This window comes from Mustela nivalis (assembly GCF_964662115.1).
Source record: "Mustela nivalis genome assembly, chromosome: 15".
Taxonomy (NCBI): Eukaryota; Metazoa; Chordata; class Mammalia; order Carnivora; family Mustelidae; genus Mustela; species Mustela nivalis.
The window spans coordinates 70,867,761-70,889,252 of record NC_139034.1 but is presented as its reverse complement, the minus strand read 5'-3'; the positions used below and the strand labels follow the sequence as shown (position 1 = coordinate 70,889,252).

Sequence of the window (21,492 nt, the reverse complement as noted above, 5' to 3'; positions counted from 1 at the left end):
CACTCTGGTTTCCCTTAAAATCTAATGTTCGCATGGTAAGAAATAACAAGTGTTGGCAAGGATGTGGTGAAAAAGAATCCTCTTGCACTGCTAGTGGAATGTAAATTGGTATAGCCACTGTGGGAAACAGTATGGTGGTTCCTCAAAAAAATTAAAAAAAAAAATAGAAATACCATATGATCTGTAATTCCACTACTGGGTATTTAGCCAAAGGAAAAAAGTACACTAATTTGAAAAGATAAATGCACTCCTATGTTCACTGCAGCATTATTTGCCGAGATATGGAAGCAACCTGTCTACTGACAGACTAATGGATAAGGAAGATGTGGTATGTATATGTATACTTACACACACACACACACACACACACGCACACATACACACAACGAACATTACGCAGCCACACACAAAAAAGGATGAGATCTTACCCTTTGCAACAACATGGATGGACCTACAGAGTATAATGCTGTGAAATAAGGCATACAGAGAAAGAAAAATACTATATGATTTCACTTATATGTAGAATCCAGAAAACAAAACAAATGAATAAACAAACAAAGAACAGAAACAGACCCATAAATATAGAGAAAAAACTGATGATTGCCAAAGGGAAGGGAGGTTGGGGGGGGTGGGCAAAATGGGTGAAAGGAACTTTTTTTGTTTTTTTGTTTGTTTTTAACCTTAACTCTACCCCCAATGTGGGGCTTGAACCATGACCCTGAGATTAAGAGTCGCATACTCCACCAACTGAGTCAGCCAGGTGCCCCCCAGGTTTCTAGTTATGGAATGAATAAGAGAGATAAAAGGTACAGCATAGGGAATACAGCCGATTGTATTGTAATAGTGTATGTTGACAGACGACAGCCACATTTGTGATGAACACAGCGTAACTTACAAACTTGTCCAATCTCGATGTTGTACACCTGAAACTAATGTAATGTTTTGTGTGAACTATACTTTGAAAAAAGTCTGTTCTTCATATGGCAACCAGAGAGGTGTTTTTATTTGTTTTGTTTCCCTCTTAAAGTTAAATTAGATAATGATCTCTGCTGTACATGAAATCAGTGTTAAAACTCTCCCACTGCACCTAAAATCAAATCTTCACCTTCGTTTCTAAGATTTTGCATTATCTTGCTTCTGCCTCTTTCTCCAACTTCATCTTCTGCCAAATCTCTCTTACTCCTCTAGCCTGTTTCCAGTTCCTTGGACATTCCTTAGACATTCCAAGTTTTCTCTCACCTCAGGAACTTGGAACTTTCTCTCACCTCCACAGCTTACTCTGTGTGGAATATACATCTTCCCATTTTTAAAATGGCTACTCTTTCTTTTTCTCACCTTTAGTTCTCAGAATAAATATCATTTACTCAGAGAGGTCCTGGATGACCACCCCACTCCTTGTCCATCCATTATCTGCCCAAGCATCAAGTTTGTCTCCTTCACCTTTCCACTAGTCAATTTTCCCCCTTTGGTTTCTGTACATTATCTTCATTTTGTTCTCCAGTTCTGAATCCATGGGTGTTCATCTGATCAATTCACTTAAACTGGTTTGTGAACAAAGCCTACTCTTATGTCATTGGCACATCTTTGGAAATAGGTATGAGGCAGAGAGAAAGGGAGGAAAGCTTAGGAAAACAAACAACAAATACATTTGAATAAAGTAAGGGACACGAGTGCATATAATGAATTACAGGGATTTCAAAATGCCTCAGGATGTTTCTTGTTGCTCATGTATTATATAATCTAAAGCCTGAATTTTCTGACTTCTAGGACCCAACTGCATGTTTGTTTGTTTGTTTGTTTGTTTTTATGCTCTGAAATTTGTCATGATACTAGAACTGAATAAAACAGCCTTTTCGGTTCCATGCATACATTTTTATATATTTATAAACTTACTCAGATATTTCAGCTCATTTGTTCAACTGGCAGTAACTCTGCTGAAAAAAAAAAAAAACAAAAGATCTGGAGTAGCTTGTGTTATAATTATAATAATGAAGAAGTCAACTGATGACAGCATACTATTAAATATGCCACAACCAGATTTACCATCTCAAACTGCTGATATCACCCAGAAGGTAGCCTTTGACCCTCATCCATAACAGCAGCAACAACATAATTTTTCATTAAAGCATTCCATCCACCTTTTTATAAGTGAAATTTCATTAAGGCTCTAGAATCCACCAGTGACGTAACTGCTCATTTGGAAAGAGACTTAGTTGCTCTCTCGGATGTACAGAAAAGTTTAACTAAACTTTTAGAAATGTTTAGAAAAAGTTAAATCAAAACCATTTAGAATAGTTAATATAATGCTTTCTCTTTTCCCTTCTTTATAAGGAGAGTAGTTCAGTAATATAAAAATTCACCATCACTTCACACTGGTCTCTTTGCTTATTCAAATGTGAAACTGGAAAGGAATCAGCCAGAAAGTGTTCACGTCTAGCAAGCCTTGGATCCAAATACAATGGGCCAGTGGTACTAAAAACTCATGGAAGCTTAACTGCATAGCAACCTCACGCCAGCAAAAACCAAAAATACGAAAACAAAAACAAGGCAGAAAAAGCCCAAAGAATAAATTCTAAGCATTTGAACTCTGCAGTATCAAATTCATTTTAATAGTAAAGGATGAATGCTTTATTTTAATCTGTTCAAGTAGAAACCAACTTTTTCAACCACTAACAAGCAATTAATGGCTAGTGTTTTGTGTCTGGTCAATTAAATATTGGTAAGGTGAGTAAAGTTTATTTAGCCAGCTATCAAATGCATATAAAACACACAGAAGAGTTTCTAAGGTTGCAAGCTGCCTAAGAATGGTGTTTTTGAGATCAATTCTTTTTTTTTTTTTAGATCAATTCTTAAAGTAATTTATCAGCTTAAATATATTGATATTTTAATTTTCAATTCACATGCTTGGTAGAACTAGCGCTCACTTGCTGAAGTGTATGGAATGCATAAGAGATGGTACTGACTTAGAGAGGCATGAAGAAGAAATTTTCTACTTTACCAAAACAAAATGTTATGAACAAAACCTCACTGAATAAACCCAGTTTCTTGCCACTAAGGAATGTACACTCTTTTCAGGAAGTTGTGAATGAGTGACTCAAATCTACCCTTTTTAAAAAAGGGAACACCGCAGACTGCCATCAATACAGTCACCTCTATTTTGATGCATTTTTTTCTTTCTGCTCTATGTTCTTCCACATTGTACAGAGGACATTAATCAGGTGGTATTGCAGCAAACGAATTCATTTGAGAATAATCACAAAGAAATTTCTCCTTTCTTTCATTTTTTCCCCAAATGTCAGCGTGAGTCCTAGACTGAACCAAATATAGTCTAGTCCTTATTCAGGAGAAACACTCATCAAATTTTACAGAATTACTTGAAATAGAGCTCATCACTCTACACTGAATACAATAGCATTTTGATAAAACTAAACTACTGGAATAAAAGGGTGTTTGGAACTAGTGAACATCAAAGAGAACAAATTACTTTCAAAATCTGACCGTTTTGAATTGTTGGTACAACATACTGCGATTGTATTATTGTTGCCTAAAAATGTTATGGAGGTATTTCATTCATTTAATGACAAAAATTGAGAAATTTCATAAATAATAAAGCCAGTTTGCTGAGATTTTTAAAGGCATAAAGTTATGATAATTACCTGAGTTACAGTATTTTCTTATGTAAAATAGGTGTCAATGTCATTATTACTTCACTCTCCAGGATACTTTAGGAGTTCGTAGTAACATAATTTAGTGTAGAGCGCACAGCAAAACAAGTATTCCGTTACTACACAACTAATCTTCGTAACAGCTGCGCGTTTCCCATCCTCAGCTGCTCCACTTACAACAATCATCCGTTTAACAGCCTGACACCTGTCTCTTATTACATTTGCGAGCAATTGTTAATTTCCTTAAAATTTCCATCCCTTTTAGTGCCTTTGCCTTGCTTTATTTCTCTGATGCACATTAACATGGTCTATTATATTAATTCTCTCATTTAATCTTGAAAACCTCAAATTATTAGGAAGTTAATTGTGCAGGGATCAGAGGTTTTTCTCACTTACAGCATAACTCTGTTAAATGACACAGTTTGTTCCAGCTTCTTGCTGACACTGCAAGGGATTGTCTAGAATGAAGAGTTCAATTACTTTCACAGTGCTAATCATATATCATTATGTAGAGGCATGGATCCTTAATTCCCAAGCCAGGGCCCGAAGCAGCACAGCAGCTATAAAGGACACATTCCAAATTCCTCTGTCCACTGCAGCATGCAGGTAACAGCCAAAGAATAAAATAATTGTGTCTACTTGGCTATGCTTTTTATTAATTTGAATATTTGATGCCCACAATGAATCATGTCCCATTAATTTTTATTAACCCACATAAGATTTGGGTCACAATTGATTTGAAAGGCATTGTGCAAGGCCAAATACCTATTTACACTGTTCCCCCCCCCCCCCCCCCCGAGAACTTTTCCTCCACAATTTAGGAACTGGAACTTTTCAAGGTGCAAATACAAGTTTGTAAATAACACTAAGCCAAGTCTTACAGGCAAGTAATTCCGCAGCTTTAACAAAGCCTGGTTCCTTCTCCCCATACAATCTTAGACACGTAGGTTAATGTGTAACCCACACCATTCTCTGGTTCAGTTTCCCCAAGGTCAACAAAGAAGTGGAATTGGAGAGAAGAGTATTTGTTTGTTTCATAGGCAGGAAAATGGCTCATGAAATCTCAGAGCAGGGTGTAACCTCATTAAGATAAATGTAAAAATAACTCACCAATCACAAGTTATGGAAACAGGAAATCAATGCTTGTGTTTTATAACAAAGGCTTTCTTAACATGCCTGGCGTTAGAAAAAGCTTCTGTACCATTTTCTTTAGTCTCCTTCCCTCTCCTCTCTGTTGGCCTGGCCGGAAACTCTGGCTCCTTCTGCTCATGTTTCCTGCTTCCAGTGCATTCTATTACCTGTTCAGCTGTGGCCAGAAGAGGCTGATAAGTTTCCTCCCTTTACTCAGATGACTAAGTTCCAAATCTGCAGAGAGTTATAATCAAGACTGCCCTTTGGAAGAGAAACACGAAGAAGCACAGTGCTTACTGCTCAACTTCTTTTTTCTCACTAAAGCTGTTCAGGGTCTTACTACCTGTGTTGTACTTCCTGTTTTCAGGTTACATGTCAATGAAAGAGTACTAGAAATGTTCTATAGTTGCAAACACAACTATTTATTTACAGAAAATAACTCCAAAAAGAGTTTTCCAATGTAATCACTTCAATCAAGTAGCAAGGTTGGCAAACAGTAAATTTCAAATGGTTTCATTGTTTTTACTTGCTTAAATTTTCTCCAAAATTGAAAGGAAAAAAAAATTTTCCTTTTTGTTCTCTCTTCTTCCCTCCCTACCTCTCTCTCTTTTTTTTTCCCTTCCTTTCTTCCTTCTCCCTTCCTTCCTTCTTTTGGTGAAAGGGTCAGTTTTGTGTCTTTTTGTATTTCATGTACCCAACTCCTAACCCTAGACTTTCATCAATATTCAACTAATAATTTTTTCTGTGACTTTTATAAATCACCTGTAAATTTAATATTAATATCATATTATCTATATTTAACATGTATTCTATTTTCCAGAAGTTGAACCTATAACATTTAAGACCTCTGTTTTTCAGTCCCTTCCATAGCATAATGGTGGAACTATACAGGCAGTCTGCTTCATATCTTTGGAAACTAGCAGTTTTTGAAAAATCATTTCTATAGATATAGCACACAGTTTTGGGGATGAAGTAGTAATCTTCTGCCTTTATTTGTTACGTAATTGACTTAAACTACTGTGAGACACAGTTTACAAAAATATCACCGTACTACTTTGTCAACATTTAATAGCATGACAGTTTCTTCAGGGTTTTTTTTTGAAGATTATATTTATTTATTCATGACAGAGAGAGAGGGAGAAGCAGGCAGAGCAGGGAGTCTGATGTGGGATGTGATCCCAGCACCAAAGGCAGACACTTAACCGAGTGAGCCACCCAGGTGCCCACCAGGTTTGGATTACTAGACCACATGACCCAATCAGTTTGAATGCAATGAGACTGGGAATAGCCTGGGACTGGAGAGTTGCTAACTGTAATTAATCATTAATCAACTTACATGTACTTGGAATAGGTCAAAGCTGTTATTATTTACCCTGGTTACACTTTAAAATGGCATTGAGATCTTTAAAAAAAAAATACCCTATCAGACCAATGGAATCTGAGGTTGGCCTAGAAACCTGTATTTTAAAAGGCTTCCCAAGTGGTTCTCATGCAAGTGAAGGTGGGAATCCTTGAACTTGAGTCTCAGTAACATCAGTGACAGAAAATCAGCCTGGAACTACTCTAAGAACTTCAACTATTGATCCCTACATACTCCTGATCCTCTCACTATTCTTTTTATTTGCTTTCACACTTGCATATTAACGAAAGTATGAAAAATCTGGGTTGGATGTATACTCCAGCCAAATCAATATTTGCTCCTATATATTTTTGGGGGTCTGGCTTCTCTCTTGATATTTCAGTAGGTGTTTCAAATTAGCCTACTTAAATATTTTATCTCATCTGAAAAATTGCCATTCTGAAATTTACCATGAAAAACGATCTACATATTTATATGCTTTACGGTCACTAAATTATATGGTTTTACTGTTTGAAATAATGCTTACTTTTGTTTTCTGAAAAATCACCTCCTTCAAACTCAGACATCCCTTTAATTCTAATAAATAGGATTTTATAATAGACATCATGTTCAAGTTTATAATTTTAGAAACTAATTATTAATGGCCACTAATGTATATTATTGGACACTGTTCCAGTTTAACTTATATTTTTCTGATTTTAAAATATCAGTTCCTACATAAAAATGTTAATTTTTTTCACTATTTTTCATGTAAATATAGTCACGCATCAGAACAGTTCATGTATCTTGACTGTTTAAAAAGTGGTCATATAAATACGCTTATTCTTATTTTTTTTCTAATTCTCAAGAATCTTTTCCCTTGTGTAACAGTTTCCCAACCTTTTTGTTTTCCAGATTATATTTGTTTTGTTTTTTCATCCACTATACTTTATGAGTGGCCAGTGTCTGGCACATGTAGCACATACTGATTAATTCTTATTGCATAACATTTTGCCTAGAAATTCCATGGCTTAAAACAATAATCATTTGTAACTGCTCATGCCTCTTTAAAGGCTGGTGGAAGCTCAGCTGGTGCACACTGAGTTCAGTTTTGTGGTTTTGCCTTTCACTCTGTGCCGGTCCATGGGATGCCGGGGGCAGCTCTGTTCCAGGCTGTAGAGACCACGACGGTGGAGACCAGGATGGTCTTTTTCTTTTATCCGTTATCCTGTTCCTGGGACTAGAGTACCACCTGAGGTATGTTCTTTTCATAAGAATAGCAAAAATTTTAGAGAGCAAGTGGAAACACAGGAGGATATTATGTTCTTGGCTCAGAAATTACATACTTCTACCTACATGCCACTGGTCAAAATGGGTTCCAAGCTGAACCCAAGTCAAGCAATGGAGAAGTCCACTCTGTCTTCCTTCAGGCCACAAAAAGGTATGGATGCAAAAAGAAGACTGGAGTTGGGATCGGTAAGTCAATATATGAAGCAGTACTCCTCATTCTTGTGCTCATAGTTGGTATCACCTACCTATTAAATCACTCTTTCCTACTGAGCTAAGGTTGACCTGAGAATTCTTCTCAAGTCACTGTTTTATGAAGGCATGTCAAACTGATTCACTAATAAGTAAAATCCTTTTTCTCTTCCTTATCCGATGTTCATGTTCTTCACATTTAATTATTTTTCCTCCTTTATATTATTTGAAAATTAAGACTTGGTCTAGAGGATATGACTGCAACTTAAAGAAAAAATTATGTAACCAATAATTAATATTCACCTTCTGTTTGGACAGGATTGCAGGGAGAGAGGACACTTTTAGAGATGACACTTTTCTGTCCTCTTAAGGTTACATGTAACCTTTGACCTACGTTCCTAATGAAATATGAACAGAAATGATCCATGTCTTTTCCAGAATGAATCCCTTCATTTTGGGACTTTTCAGCTCTTTCACCCTTGCCAGTGGTCATGGAAGCAAATACTGATATGGAGGTGTGATGTTCAGCCATTGCACAGGAGACAGATTCCCTGAAGCATAGGCCAGGCTCACTGCCAACTTATTTAGAGGAATAAAACTTTCTTAAGCCTCTGAGATTTGGAGCTTTTCTGTTACTCCAGAACTCGACCTATCATGAACATACAGTGTTTTCCCAAAACTGAAGCTGAAGGTAAGTAATGAATGCAATTTTGGACAAATTCCACCTACCCCTGGTTTATTCTTTGCTTTTAACTCTATATTTCCAATATTTCCACTGAACAATTTTTCAGATTGTTCATTGGGATCACCATCCTTGGAGGATTTTCTGTCCTCGGCAATGAGCAAATGAAGAAAATTCCTTGACATCACTCATTAGCTTTCTTCTTCAGGCACCTTAAGAATTCAACAAATGTCTTAAAGGAGAAACCCTCAAGTCTTCAATTTTGTCATATTTACCCTATGTGACCACTAAAGTCTCTGCTGATTTCTCTTAACCTCACTCCTTTGCCAGGTACAAGAATGGATTCTCATTCCCCTACTTTCCCCAATAGAAGGAAAAAAACAAAAAACAAAAAACAACAAAAAAAACCCCAAAACCCCAAAACGAAAATATAGCTGTGGATCAATAAAGCACCACTCCTTCCTACAGTGTCAACTGGAAAAAAATTACATTCACTGGAACCACTTCATCTGGACCGTCTTTTCCTTTCAGCATCACAGTACTATGGAACAGTCTGCTTTACTTTTCAGAAGTTTTTGGCTTAGCTATTTTGTTTCTTTCCTGTTTTAGAATTATCCCATGTGTCTTTGGAGAAAACAGACTATCTGAGGCTGCTCACCTCTACAATCTTGTTTATCCAGTGCTGTGCAACTACTGAACACTCCAGTGGTTTTGTTCTTCCATAACAGCTGTCTATGCTAAGCCAGATTTTTCCTCTCTTCCTGGTGCTCCTGGAAAAAAAAAAAAAAAAAAAAGAATTGCCCCCAAAATGGCTGCCACTCATCAGCTCACCTTTTTGTGGTCCTCCCATATTCAACTTATTAGCTGTTAGTTTTTATTGCTTCTACAGTAATATAATGCTTAAATGAAGGATTTTTGTATTTTGGCTGCCATTTTAAATTGTTCTTTGTGGAAGCTTTAATATGGCATGAATTAATCCTTCTCTTAGTTTAGATTTTCTAGATTTGATTTCTGTCTAAACAGTAGGTTTTCAGAGCATGGATATTAGCATAAATATGGTACGTGTTTAGCCATGAATGATAAACTGTTACTTATAAAATTACTTTCAGAAATAAAAATAACACTAAGAAATTCTCTGTACAATTCTGAATTCTGAAAATGTGTAAATGTTTTAATAATTTTTTCTCATTATTTATGATAGAATTCTATGTTGCCTTATAGAGCATTGTGTGTGTGTATTACAGCATGTTGATGCTATCTATGTATGTACTCTTTTAAGCACAAATAAATCTTGCTATATTGTAATACGAAGTGAGTTCATTAGGACCATAGATGCAAAAGAACAATTATTTTGTGGTTTCCTTAATGTTGTTTTGTAAACTTTCTCATTTAGTCATTTTAAACTTGCTCAATTTCTGCCAATGGCAACCTGTTCTTAAGCTTTGATACTTTGTCTTCATTACCCTCAGTTTTCTGCCTAGTAACAAAGTTTATTAGTTAAGCTAATAGCCATGAATTGTGGTTCATTAATTGAAACTTCAGATTCACTGGTTTTAATAAAAAAGCCCCACAGTCACTTCTTAAATCACTTTCAGATGTAGTTAATTTCTTCTAATCTTTTTCTTTTTTGTTGCTTTGTTTTTTCTCTCTTTGTATGAAATTAATTAATAGAGATTGATTCATTAAAGATGATGGTTGAGTTTGTACCATTAGTAAACCAAAAATCAACAAATCTTGATATTTTCAGGTGATACCACTTTTCAGTGCTTTTCTTATAACCAGGATTACAATTTTTGAAAAAGATTTTATAATCCTTTTTTCCTCAGTTTTTCAGATTAAATAGTAAAAGATATAAGGGACACCAAATTATTTAATTTTATTAAGACTTTAATATGGCAACATTTCCTATTTTAATTTATTTCCTTAGTGTTACCACAGTGTTCTGTTTCCAGACAGAATGTAGTACTGAATATAAATCTCTTTTTACAAAATAATAATTAAAAATTCCAAATATACAAGTGTTCTGTATATAACACAAATAATTTAATATGCATGTATATATACACAAACACATATATACAAACATATATATCAATTTATATGTACACTATACACACGCATGCACCCATTACAAATACAAATTATTGCAATCCCTAATGGTAAAAATATAATTTCCAATTGCTCAATACCTTGTCACCTCTTTGAAAAAGAGTGATCTTCATTATGTGATCAGTTTTCAAAGTTGAGTGAAAGTTTACTTGATAGTTACAGTGCTTGAACTCTTGTATAGTAAATTAGATTCTACAAAGCTCCCATGTATTTATTGGAGTTTAACAAAACTGCATGATTCTGTACTACTTGGGTACCAGCAGGAAGCAACCCCTGAGAGAGGAAATCACAGCTGGGAGCAATTAAGACTGATTAGTTTGTGGCTGAGAAAATCAAAATGGAAAGAAACTTCTCTTTGGGGGAATTAGGAGCTGCATTCCCAAGCATTTGAGAGTTGAGTACAATTCTCAGAGGAATTTAGGGCTGAGGAAAAATGTGAATTTCAAATATTTGGAGGTTTTCTCAGCTTATTTAATGTCTGTATAACCATGATGTGTTGACTCTATTGGATACTTGAAAGAAAAAGAAGTTCAAGTAAATTGACCAACTTTTCTTCGGATGGATTTCCCAACTTTTTCCATAGGCTGCAAGGTTTCCCTAATATTTTCATTTGACCTTATAGATAGAATATAGATGCTTAATGTAACTTCTTACTATTTATTTATAGTGATTGAGATAGCTGTGAGAGATTGGCTAAGCATATAAAAATCAGTTCTTTTGAAAAAGTGCACATTATTGTGTATGGGATTGGTCTGAATTATCCTTTAGAAACTGTAAAATAGTCCAGTTGAAATTTTAAGCAAGTAATATGCAGAAACTTTATACATAATTCCTGAAACTGCCATCCTGGTTAAAGAACTGGTTTCTAAAAAGCTAGATAAGTATGTGCTTAGTAAAGCAAAAGAAATTCAAAAAAATGGCAATAGATTGCATAGTTTATGTCAGATTCTTTTGCTTTATATTTGAATTATAAATATAGATTAGAAAAATTTCTTGTGAATAGGGTGAAATGGGTCACTAAAAAATTATAAATATAAATAAGTAGAAAGTTGTTTTTCTAGACTCTAAGTAATATATTAGAGATTCATTTATTCTCACTTCCAGGTCAGTTGGTGCTGACTTTACTGTTTGATGTGGATAGGTTTGTTAGTACATTGAACCTTCTGTAGCAGAGCAATGATGACTTAATATAAGAATGTTATAAGCAATGATGATTCTGCTTTTCTTTCTCTTAACAAGAAGAATGGATTATTTTTATATGTAATAAATTATTCAACATGATGTTCTTCTGTGTCCAGGTTTTCACAGTCATCCTGTTTTATTTTCCTCTCACCTGTCTCTCTCTTTTTCCTTCTTCCTTTTTTCACTGCTGGGTGTGCTGAAAATAGCCCACATGTGAAACAAAGTAAGGGCCAATTTTTGAAAGATGCTCCAAATCATTTCTTTGAAAGACTGATGGTTCAAAGAGCATAAAAAATGTAAGAGAGGGAAATCATAATTATTAACTATAAAAAATGTGGTTTGGTGGGACAATAGATTACTGAATCAAAGGTTGTCTTGGGTTTTATTTCTGGACGTACATCTCTGTGTAATCTCAGTTCTAATTCATTTTACTACTTTAACCACTTTACGGAGAGTGACAATACCAATTCTACATGCTAGATGATTGGATAGCCTTATTATTACACAAGTAGTAAAAGCTTTATTAGAAATATATTAAGGATAGGGGCACTGGGGTGGCTCAGTTGGTTACGTGTCTGCCTTTGGCTCAGGTCACAAACCCAGGTTCCTGGGATAGCGCCCCATGTCGGGTGCCCTACTCAGTGGACAGCCTGCTTCTCTCCCTGCCCCTCCACCCCTGCTCATGCTCTGTCTACTCTCTCTCCCTCTCAAACAAACAAAATCTTAAAAAAGATAAATATATCAAGCATAATACACTTCACTTTTAGTTTGAGACAATTAGTAATTATAGGATGGTTCAAAATTCAACAATCACTGACCAGAGATTATGTGAAAGGGAACCTGGGGCTCGTCATCGCCTAGCTGATTTTCTATTTCTTAAACCAGTAATTCTCAACTTGTTATCTTTTTTCTTCTTCTTTTTCAACTTGTTATCTTTTAAGTCCTATGGATTCTTCTATAAAAGAACATATGTTTCAACAAAAGAAACCAAAAATCTCACTTTTTTCAGTGATAGAAATGTTATTTGCATGCATTATAATGCTATTCACAATAAGATTTAAAATCAGATTGCTGCGTTAATATTGGGGGTATATATTTATGCTATTAGAGATTTTATATCTGCTAACACTATGTCTCTTGGACAGTGTAAATCACATCACGGTCATCAGTAGGTCAACAGAACTGCTATGTAGGCTGATAAGACACAGTTAAAAATGGACAGCAAATTGAGGGTAAAGTGGTGTGGAATCCTACAGAGAAACATAGAACTATTAGAAAGAAGGCCCAGGAACTAGAGGTAAACAGAATCCTCAGCTTCTAAGTTTATCTTGTATTATCTACAGCAGATCTAGTCAGCAATATATTCCTACTTGCAACTGGAGTATTGGAGTTAAGTTAAAAGGAGTCTTTGGGATATTTAGGAAAGCACCTGTCACCAGTGGTCTTCAAACTGGGACACAAATAATCTGGGAATATGTGAAAACTTTCCAAAGGTTAAGAGAGCTCAGGTGTTTTTAATGGACATTTTTCAGATCCTCTACTTTCATATGAACTTCTTCCTAAAATTAGTCTGTGATGCTTTCATAATAACCCTTCTTGCATTTTATCAAAATTAACCATCCCTTCACATCCCAAATCTAAATGGAACTTTAGACCTCTTTGGATCCCGCTATGGAAGCTCTCCTAATGGACAAAGCACAAAAAACCCTTAGGGATTTCCATCTTTCCCTCCTCATCTGCCTTCTCTTACTCATATAGCACAGCATCAGAAAGCAGGGTATTTGGTCAGTATGGGAGCACAGTGGGATCTTCTGAACTTAGGTGGTTCATAGAATTCCACTCTGGGACTAATGGCCACATTTATCCAAAGGTTTTTGTGTGTTTGTTTGTTTGTTTGTTTGTTTTGGATTGGTTTGGTTTACCCCCTGTTCTATACTGAAAGATGTACTACTTCTGAAGGAGATGCTCATAAAAGCATACCTAAGTAAATATTAGTAAAAAAAATGATGAGCAAGAAAAATGTTTTTGCTATGTATATAAAAATAAGCCATTCCCTTTCCATTATTCTCAATATTCATCCTTGGAGAGTTTTAAAAAAATTACCTTCAAGGAACCAAAGCAAAATAGATTATTGACACTGACTTTTAAACTCTGAGATATTTGCAAGAGCTACCAAAATTTTTATTATTAAGACTAAAAGTCTAAGGCTATAATTTTGTTATGATTTCTCTGAGATAAAAAAGCCATGTTATGAAATAATTATTCCAATTATAGCTAACCCTTACTTTGTCTCACCTTATACAATATTTAGTATTCTTTGCCACCTACAGACAGTCTAAAATTATATACTAGCTCAAGGATGTATTAATTTTGATGGTATATGTCTTTGTATTTCATTGATTATTTTTTTAAAAGTTTGATCATGATATACACAGTTAATTTAGTTTCTGATTTTGTTACTTGCTATCTAACTACTACAAAGTTAAATGCGGGACTTTAATACCTACACATGATTTTTTTTTAGTGTATTTTTTAAAATTGTAAGCAGACTCCATGCTCAATATGGAGCTTGAACGCATGGCGAGTGAACTCGTGAAGAGGTGAAGAGTTGCGTGCTTAACTGACTGAGCCAGCCAGGCGCCCCTGCACATGAACATTTTTAAAAGAATACTCTGACTTATCTTCTCCATCTTATAAATAACTTCTTAACTTTAGCTATTTATACCCTATTCATGTATATTTTATCTTATTACAAAATAAAGAGAAACTATATTATCTACTCATTTTCTAAAATTATAAATGTGAGTAGAATGTATTTTGATCTTTATTACTTTAATCTTTTTTTTTTAAGTTTATTTATCTATTTACTTGAGAGAGAGAGAGAGCGCAAGCGAGCATGAGTGAGGGGAGAGGGAAGGACAGAGGGAGAGGGAGAAACAGACACCCCGCTAAGCAGGGAACCTGATCAAGGACCCAAGCAGAAGTCAGATGCTTAACCGACTGAGCCACCCAGAAGCCCCTCTTTCAGTTTAATCCTGATGAGACAAACCTTCAGGAGACAGACCTTCAGCAGTTGATATTATAAAGTGATTTATTTCTTAGAGAAGGCGAGTCAGATTTGGGCAGTTGGGTTATATTGTGAACATTTTCCATAGGTAATCACAATAGGCCAGGTTCAAGGTTTATGTGGAAATATACTTAACTGATAGAATGAAAATTATAAAAAATATATTAGAAAAAGTGTATTGAAATGAACTATTTTTAAAAATTTTTTCCATCCCTTTCTGAGTAGGCCAGGTATATTAAGGGTCCCTAAGACCACCACTAGGTTTGATGATGTAGTGGGAAGCTCACGGGACTCCACTAAAGGTTAAAAAAAAAAAAAGAAAAAAGAAAAATTTGTAGTCATAAGTAATAGTTCCTTGTTAAGTTTGAGTAAAGCTTCTCTGGTATGCTTCAACATTGAAAAATTAAATTCTAATGTATAAACAACAAATGATTTTGAAGATCATGTGGTTTAAAATTTTCTGCTTTCAATGCAATCTGACAACAAAATATTTTAATTGTTAGCTGATATGTTACTAAAATAATTTTTGATGATATATCACATATAAAACTTATTTTCATCTGTCATTCATTTGTTCAAGCATTTATTCAACAAATATTAATAGCCTATATCCTCCAATTCTGCTTGTGCTTTGGATAGAAATATTAAATGAGACACCACTCCTACGCCAGGGAGTTTAAAGTCTATAGGAGAAGCTATTACAATATAGTAAATAATGTGGCAGTAACATGTATGATAAGTCTGGGTTCACTGAATCAGAACAGCTTTCTGGAGGAGTTGGTAAAGAACAGTAGAAGAGGTGCAGCAAGTTCATGTTTGGACCTAACTTTTATAAAAGGTATTGATTTTACCCGCAACCTCAACTTCTAAAGGTTAAAATTTCACACAAAATGCCCCTCCACTGTGGAATGGATAGGCAAACTGGCTCAACCACACAAAGAAATATTGCTAAAAACCCAAAAGGAATGGACCACTGGTATCCCCAGCAACATGAATGAATCTCACATGTGGTATGTTAAGTACAAGAGGACAGATTTGAAAATGTGCTTCCATCTATAGGACAGTCTGGAAAGGCAAATTATGGGAGCAGGGCACAGATTAGTAGCTGCTAGGGGCTTGGGGCAGGAGGGGTTGACTGCAAAAGGCAAGGAGGAATTTCTGGAGGTGATAACATTCTTCTATACCCTGGTGATGGTTAAGTCTCAGAACTGACCATTAGAGAGGATGGTGATTGCTGACTGTAATTTAAACCTTCATTAAGAAAAGAACCGTTCACATGAATTTAGCTACGGTCCCACAGGTGCAGATGTACGTGGGCATGCACATCTGCCTACTAACAAAGCTATGGTGACTAATTCTTGCTCCTTTTCCCTGCGGAAGCGTTCCCAGCAGAGTTTCAACAGGAGTGCTACTGGGTTTTAGGCAGGATAATTCACTGGCTGGCACTGCAGTGTGCTACACAGGATGGCTAGCAACTCTGGCCCTCACCTGCTAAATGCCATGAGCATCCACATGCCTTTCCCTAAGTCCCCTAGGGCATGTTTCTAGCTGAAAGCCACATGCTGGACATGAGTTCCCTGAACTCTCACCATATGAAAAGGAGTGAGTTTAATTCACCACTGAAGAAGAAAGAACTGAAGTGTTTTGCTTATCTTTTCTCATTTTCTGGGGGTGGACTGCCTAACCATAGAGAAACTACATTCTAGCTGGCTCTATACCATGAATCCTGGAGTTACCTTTGCTTTTGGCCACATCTTGGGCTTGGGAGGTGTGAAAGGCAAATTCGCATGAGTGTTAGCAAGCAACTGTCAACACACCTGCCTTGTGTCCTCTTAGCTAGCTTTTAGAAGTAAGAGAGCTGGCACTTTAGTCTCCGTCAGTCTGACTCCTGTGTCTGTCTCATCGGATCTTGAGAAGGAAAGAGAGGAATGTTTTATATAGATCCACTGCCCCAAATTTATATAATTGCTAATTAGTAGAGGTATCCATTGGTTACTATAAATCTGTAACTGTAACAGTTCCTGTTTTAACACACACTTGAGCATAGTAACCCAGACCATGAAACTCAAAGTAATACTATAGCACTGTGGACTTTCTGGAATTCATTCCTAAGTGTGTACGAAAAACCAGCATCATTTGCTTCTCATAGCACACCAGTGGTTCCTCAGTTCGTTCCCCACCTTTGAATGTAATAGGTCAAGGTTCATAGCAGCACTGTCTGCCTGGTAACCCAGTGTTGGGCTCTCTAATTGTGTCACCGACTGAGCCACACTAACTCCTGAGCTGCAATTTGTACTCTGCACATCGTACAAATGAAACCATCAGTGTTAGGTGGGGACAAGATTTTCCTTTGAAGCATGGAAACACCTTTTTTTTTTTTAAAGCAAGAAAGTATTTTGTGGGATAATGGAAGTGTCATAACATGAAGCATTATCAGATCTTTTTGTCAGTGACTTCAAAAGCTGGACGCACTACCACCTACATTCTCAGGTTGAACATTCTTGTTTTAAAATAGTATTGATGGCATTCGGAGATGACAGAGGTGTACTAGCCTCTGAACAAAACAATTAGTAGGCAATTTATTCCTCCTACCTTATCAGAGAGCCCATCCAGCACTCTCCGGTTAGCTTCTTTGCTCCTTCTCTGCTATAACCCCACAGAGTATTTCTAACTAGTTGACTAATCTACTAAACTACGGCTACACTCTCAGTATGTTGTATTTTAATTCTCACTTTGTTCTAAGTGGTTAACTATGTTTTAACTAAATCACCTCTTAAACATTTATCTTTCTTTTTTAAAAAGCTATCTATCTATCTATCTATCTATCTATCTATCTATCTATCTATCATCTATGTATCTATTGATTTATTTATTTCAGAGAGACAGAGAGAGCACAAGCTGCCGGGAGAAGAGGAGGGAATCTGAGGCCGACTCCGCTGCACTGAGTGCAGAGCCTGACGTGGGGGCTCAATCCCATCGCTGCGAGATCATAACCTCAACTGAAATCATCCAAGCACCCCAATATTTGTCTTTTAAAAAGCACTTTCAATGGTTTATGCAGTCATATTGAATGGGCTTTAAGCACTAAGGCAGGGTTTGTAGGAATGATTGTTACTACAAATGTGGGGTTCTCAGATCCCCTCAGAAACTACTACCCAAACAACTTTGTGAACACCAGCCTCTGGAACAGTTTCTGAACTTACTGTCTTAGAATGTAATATTTATCAAATGTGAGAATATTTTGGGTAATATTATCTGATCAGGACTGCTACATATTATTTTATTGTGGAGGGGCATTTAATTCCAAAAATTTTTATTAAGCACCTATGATGCAGTGGGAATAATAGTAATAACAATAATAATGTATATAATGTAATTCTGCCAGGCATTCTTCTAAATATTTCTGTAAATTGACTTATTTTAATCAATAGCATTGCTGGGAAGTAGTTACTACTGTTAACATCCCCCTTTGGTAGATGAGAAAACTGAGGCTCAAAGGTGTTAATTACTCCGAATGAGGTCATACTTCTGGTGAGCATCGGATTTGGGTTTGGACTCGCACACTAGCTCAGGCCTCCGTCATTGGGGTTAATGTTGGATGAGCCTAATAAAGGTTCGGTTTCAAAGATAATTCTGTGTCTGCGTATAACAAAAACAACAAACATATGAACTAAATTTCTGCAAAATGGCTTTAACTATGAGGTGATTACTTTCTAAGTGGTGTTATTTTGCTTACAGGTAGAGGCTTTTTTTTTTTCAAAGATAATTATTCCTCCATAATTTCCTCCGACAAACAATGTTAGGGTTGGGCATAGACAGAAGCAAGTTTTACAGAAATACAATGTGTAGGTTTATCACATGACAGTGTAACATTTTTGCATTTTAATTTGTAAATGAAAAAAATCTCCTATTAACAATGGCCTCATATCTTGGAAAGGAAGCTTTATAAAATAATTAAAAACCTGTTTTTAGAATATGTACGCTATTCAAACTGATCAAAACCACAAACAAGGGGCACCTGGTTGGCTCAGTGGGTTAAAGCCTCTGCCTTTGGCTCAGGTCATGATCTCAGGGTCCGAGATCGAGCCCCACATCAGGCTCTCTGCTCAGTGGGAAGCCTGCTTCCTCCTCTCTCTCTCTGCTTGCCTCTCTGCCTACTTGTGATCTCTGTCTGTCAAATAAATAAATAAATAAATCTTTAAAAAAAAAAAAAAAAAAACCACAAACAAAATCTGATACCTTTAATAAAAGTATATTTGTAAGATATTTTTTTAACTTTATCATTAAGATTTGTTTGTAAAGAGACCACCATGTACTATATATTCTTATTTTTAACTTATAGTCACTGATGTACATGTAAACTTAGAGAGGCTTTTATAAATATGTCAAAACTAGCCAGACATAATCCAAAACACAAACCAGAGCCAAACACAATATTCACCGTAATCAAAGCCAGTGCACAGGGAGAACTCGTTTGTAGATTGTATGTTTGCTTATTAGGTTTTGAAAAATACAGCAATGTCCTACCAACAGAAATAATTTAGGTACCTGGATATATCGGACTACATTTTTGAAAAAGATATTTATATCAGTACTGTCTTCTGGAGGTGTATTAAGAATGTAATTATTCTTTCAATTAATTCATTCTAACTAACAAACTGCTTAGAAATTAAAGCAGGGAAAATAATCTTTTTGCTGACTCTATAAATAGAAAACTACCTCAATACTTTGTTTCTTTTGTTGACTTGAATATACATTTTACATTTTGGTTATAAAACATGACTTTGAATATTAAACATTCTCCTCAAAGTGGTTGGTTTGCAGGTGACACATGACTCCTTTTCCTGGAGCGGGGCTGATGGCGGTGCCAACCTTCTGGGAGGCAAGAGAGGGTAGCCCACACTCCTCTGTCCCTCACTTTTAAGTTAGGCTGATAATAAAAAGGGAAAACTTTCTAATGCCTTTATAAATAATTAACCTCAGCCAACTTTGGTAATTAAATTAAGGAAACCAATTAACTTCCTGACAATATTATAAAAAACCAATTGAAAAAAATCAAAAGGTGGTAAAATATAAAATCTGCATCTCTCTCAGAATCTTGAAGAATATTTATGTAATTTTTAAAAGTAGGCTATAGAGCCTAACATGGGGTTCGAAATCACAGCCCTGAGATTAAGACCTAAGCTGAGATCAAAAGTTGGGTGCTTAACCGACTGAGCCAAATATTGATGTAATTTAAAAAGTGGATAGGTGGGGGTGCTTGGGTGGCTCAGTCAGTTAAGCATCTGCCTTCAGCTCAGGTCAAGATCCCAGGGTCACGGGATTCAGCCCCTCTGGTGCTGGGCTCTCTGTTCATCATAGCGCCTGCTTCTCCCCTGCTTGTGTGCTCTCTGTCAAATAAATCTTATAAAAATTAAAAAATAAATAAATAAAAGTGGATATATGGTATCAGCAATGGACATGCACTTAGCTAGAGCTTTGGAGACATGGGTCTAGGTCCCTGCCCTCCCAGGAACCAGGTGAACAGTATTGTGTCAACCACTTTCACTGTTGGAACTTGGTGCTCTTATTTATCAAAGTAAAGGCTGAAATAAGAGAATTGTGAACTGTGTCTTGTTGGTCTCCTGTCCCTCCAAAACTCTGATTTTACAAAGACGCCTGTTGTCCCCGGAGAGGATAAGGATGAGTCAGATCTGAAGGCCCTGGAGTATGGAAAAAAAGGACCAGGAGACCTTTCCAGGAGTAACTAGTTCACTGAGCACCTACAACTCTCTTCCCAGCCCTGTGGATCTTTGAAAAGCCAGCAAATGCTTTATCCTTATCCTTTATAGTGATACATACTCAGGTAAGGTATAACATCTCATCAAAGCTCATGCTTTCAGAATTTAATATCTCAACATTAAAAAGATGTCACAGAAAGTGAATCAATTCTCTCCTGTGCTCTTTAGAAAATTCTATCAATCCTAATAATTATTATTTTGTATTACTGTTGGTTAAAAAAATGTATGTGATATGGATTTCTTTCAAACACATGCCCATTGGCCTGTAATGGTTATAAAGGAATTCTTATTTTTTTCTATCATTTTATATTTTTGAAGTTTTATTTTCTGGTACATCTCCTGTGGTTGCTGACTGAGATTGGGTTGCCCTGCAGCAGACCCTGAGGTGAGGATTTATGTGAAAGTGATTTATTAGGAAATGTATCCAGCAAAAACACATAGATGAGTGGGAGCCTAGAACAAAGAAGGGAAGAGAAAGGAGGGGAAGGGAGGAATCCAGCAAATTTACGGTATCAAGATAAATTCCATGGCTCTGTGCAACAACAGGGTATACTGGGTATATAACCTGCAGGGTAGGTCACATTTCAGATTTGTCCCTTATGTAGGATGAAGGATCCGAAGTATTTATCCCACCATACCACTAATTAGTAGCTGCTGGGTAGAGGTGGAGGTGTGTAAATTTCTAGGCACTTCCATCTGGCCACAAGAGGATGGTCCTCTAACAAAGAGAACAGGTATAGTTTTAGGGAATGAAAATGAGAGAAACCAGCAAAAAGAAGTAAGAGATAGGGACAGGGAGCTGACAAGGTCTGCTATAAGACCAGCTGCACTCCACAAGCAACTGTAAAGATGATGAAATATTATCAAATGAAGTAGTTTCCTATAAAGAGTAGAGGGATAGACCTTGCTAATCTGTTTGACAGAGAAGTGTTGGTATCTGGGTAGGTCCTTCAGGAAACAAATGGCACACTGCCTTCAGTAATTTGAGGTGTTTAATAAGAGAACTACTTACAGAAGTGAGGGCAGTGAGCAGGGAACCTCTGGGAACGAATGCCGTA

General features: G+C 36.2%; 2 long non-coding RNA genes across 4 annotated transcripts in view; one reads left to right on the top strand and one right to left on the bottom strand.

Annotated features, from left to right (window-relative positions):
• The window catches only part of LOC309849174, a 104,608-nt gene extending 99,615 nt beyond the window's left edge, over positions 1-4,993 (bottom strand). For both annotated transcript variants that reach the window (XR_014303548.1, XR_014303549.1), the window contains exons 1-2: positions 4,776-4,993; positions 1,894-1,931 (exon numbers count right to left, since the gene is read on the bottom strand). This is a non-coding gene — a long non-coding RNA (uncharacterized lncRNA). The remainder of the gene's footprint in view (positions 1-1,893; positions 1,932-4,775) is intronic.
• A 1,435-nt stretch (positions 4,994-6,428) lies between these two features.
• LOC309848869 lies at positions 6,429-17,963 on the top strand. Of its 2 annotated transcripts, none has more exons than XR_014303347.1 (3): positions 6,429-6,445; positions 7,209-7,392; positions 17,533-17,963. It is a non-coding gene; the product is annotated as an uncharacterized lncRNA (long non-coding RNA). The 2 variants fall into 2 exon arrangements; XR_014303348.1 differs by lacking the exon at positions 6,429-6,445 and adding an exon at positions 6,521-6,537.
• The last annotated feature ends 3,529 nt before the right edge of the window (positions 17,964-21,492 follow it).